Consider the following 3,131-nt stretch of genomic DNA (forward strand, 5'->3'; position numbering starts at 1 on the left):
AAATACTTCAGGTCAGACCGCCCCCTGCTGGCACAGACCGGAACAAACCACAAATGTTTTTCACTCTCTTTGACCAAATACAAAGCATTCAATACTATAGATAATAATGTAATAATAGAGGGAAATGTGTTATTTACAGACATATTATGCAAAACTGACTTTCTGTCTTTTATTTAATATACATATAGAGCTACAAACATTTCAACAATAAGTACATGTAATTACCTTAGAAAGTATACATCATTCTTGCACTGTACTGTACAAGTCATTTTTGAGATTAAAAATGTCAGAATCTAAAATAATGATGCGCAGATCCACGTCATAAATTATAATATAAAGCAGACAAAAGTATAGTAAGTCTTTTTTAAACCATACAAGCCCCAGCCCTGGGTCTCCTTCAGGTACAGCTCCATGGAGAAGTACTGTGCTGTGTTTGCGTATTGTTTGTACTTGTTCAGATGCAGCTGCGATTATAAAGTAAATTCCTCTGAAATGACAGGTTGTTGCTTGAACTCTGCGGTCTTTGTATTCCAAGAACTATTGTGTCTTATGTCAACATATGAGGCTGAAAATGCATAAAGGCCATGGTAGGTTCCTCCAAAAACAAAACGCCAACATATATATCAGACATTTTAACATTACTAACTGTAAAAAAATCTGAAAACACTTTCTTACCACAGATCCGACCTTCTTTACTGCGGAACAAGCAATAACATCTCAGTGGATGGCAGACGCTCAAAACGTTATACAATGCACTTTTATTTGATCTGTTTAAACACGTGTTCCCAAAGTATTACCATTATATAATAATTTTTTTAATTATTCTTGATTAAAAATAATATAAATCTTGTTTGAGGCAGAGATCTTAACATGTTTGAACAGGTTGTAATAAATATTGTTTTTTGCGGTTTTCATCTCTTAAAAGACAAACCTCAGACTTTGATGTTTTCTTTATCGAGTCGAATGAAACGGGAACGTGTGAAAAAGTGGTGTCAAACCTTTACAAATATCTGCAATCAGTTTTCTCCAGACACGAGGGAAAAGTGGGAGGTTGGAAATGAATATTGTAATTTAAAAGCAAATTTGGGAACAAGTTTGTGAAAGTGGACATAAAACGACCAGCTGTCCAGTATGAAATGAAATGTTAGATACTTCATGTATTATCTCTACATTTGACCAGACTAAATCAATACCAGAGATCACTCAAGTTTTTTGGGATTGCATTAAATCGAAGGTTTTAATGCAATTAAATATAATCATCCCGATTTAGTGAAATGTGCAGTCTATTCAGTCACATGCACTTCAGCCAGATATATATATTATATTTTGTCATAACATGTCCAAAAGATAAGTTCACCAAAGTTAAACTTCACGACTTATATTTGTGACGAGACCCAAGAACTTGCTGTATTTCAACAAAAATCTGTACTTTGGTTGCCCCCATCTGTTTCAAATATTATTGGCCAATGTAAAGTTGTTGTTATCTGAATCCCAGCGATATTATTACTAAAACTTGACTTGGACCTGTATGAACCTGCAGTACACGGCCTCAGTCCCGAGTGCAGTGGTGCATGGGAGTGGCAAATCAAATTCCAGGGATGAGAATGTGCCTCTGCAATGCCAATAAATCAAAAATGATAATAACTAATCATGCATACTACTTATATAGCATTTTTCTAGACACTCATTGTATTATTCATTCACTGCACACTTGGTGGTGATAAGCTACAGCATCGGCCCCTCCGACCACCACCAGCCACACATTTGTATTTATTTATTTACTTTTTAGTTACTATTTAGTTACATTACTTTGAATTACAGTTAGTAACAAATGACCATGAACCATGCTTGGTCTCTACACGACTAGACATCACTCAAACCAGGAGCAGGATGAATGTGTGAACAGGGAAACCCATTATACCCAAACATTATTCATGCGTGCAGGTCAAAACTCAAAGTCAGAGATAAGCAGCTGGTAGAAGCACTTTGAGATGTTTCCTGTGATAAGACATTTGAGCCAGTTTAAACAACTCATGTCATTCATCCATTAATTAAACATAATCACACATAGTTGTAGTAATTTACATGATACAAATAAGCAAATAGTATCATTTTTATTCACCTTTATTTTCTCCGGTGAGCCGAATGTACATGTTTTTGTCTCTATACACAGGACCTTCTTGCTGTGAAGTGAGAGTGCTAACAGCTGGGCTACCGTGCCGTATACCTTAAGTGCACTCAAAGAATTCCAGGCTAAGCAATAACATCTCCACTATCCCCACCAAAGTACAAAATAAACAAGCTAAAAAAAGACCTATTAATCAAACAAATAACGGTTAAAAGTTTTAGTTTGGTTTTGGTTTGGTTAATAATGGTTAATAATAGAAAACTAATGAACTAATAGTTTTCTACCGCTTGTTCCCGTTAGGGGTCGAAGGGCACATCCTGGACAGGGGCCAGCTCAGGGTTAACACAGAGACAAACATTCACTCTCACATTCACATGGGACAATTTACAGTTGCTAATATGAACTATTGCTAATTTGAACTAACACATGCATGTGTTTGAAGGAGAAGCAGAGAACACAGAGAGAACCCACAGTGACAATATAATATAATATAATACATCCATGAGTGACACAGGGAGGCAGGGCCGGCCCAAGCCTTCAGGGGGCCCTAAGCGAAAACATTTTTGGGGGCCCCTCACCACGTCATCAGAATCAGTTTTATTGCCATTGTCAGTAAACAATTCACATATTGGAACTTTCTTCAACGCAAACAAAGCGCACCAAAACTCCAGGGCATCTGTTTGCCAGTTAGTTTATTCTCAACACCTCACAAGGTCAAATATTGATAACTTAAATCCCACAATGCAACTTGGTATTCCGCTGACATGAGTAAAATGTTGATGTTGTAATGCTATAAAATGATGATGTGATGAAACTGAGCCAGGAGAAAATGACTAAAGCCAGTTATTAATACATTATGGTACTTAATTACTCAATACAATATTGGCTATGAAAAATAATTATGGTCAAATTGATTCATTTTAACTGAAAATGTAAAAGTAATAGTTACTTTACTAATTTATCTTTTACAGCTCCCAACTGTTCCTTCTTGCCAAAGTGACAA

Source organism: Eucyclogobius newberryi, unplaced genomic scaffold (genome assembly GCF_026437365.1).
Source record: "Eucyclogobius newberryi isolate DKJ021-1_F unplaced genomic scaffold, fEucNew1.0.hap1 SCAF_9, whole genome shotgun sequence".
Lineage (NCBI taxonomy): Eukaryota > Metazoa > Chordata > Actinopteri > Gobiiformes > Gobiidae > Eucyclogobius > Eucyclogobius newberryi.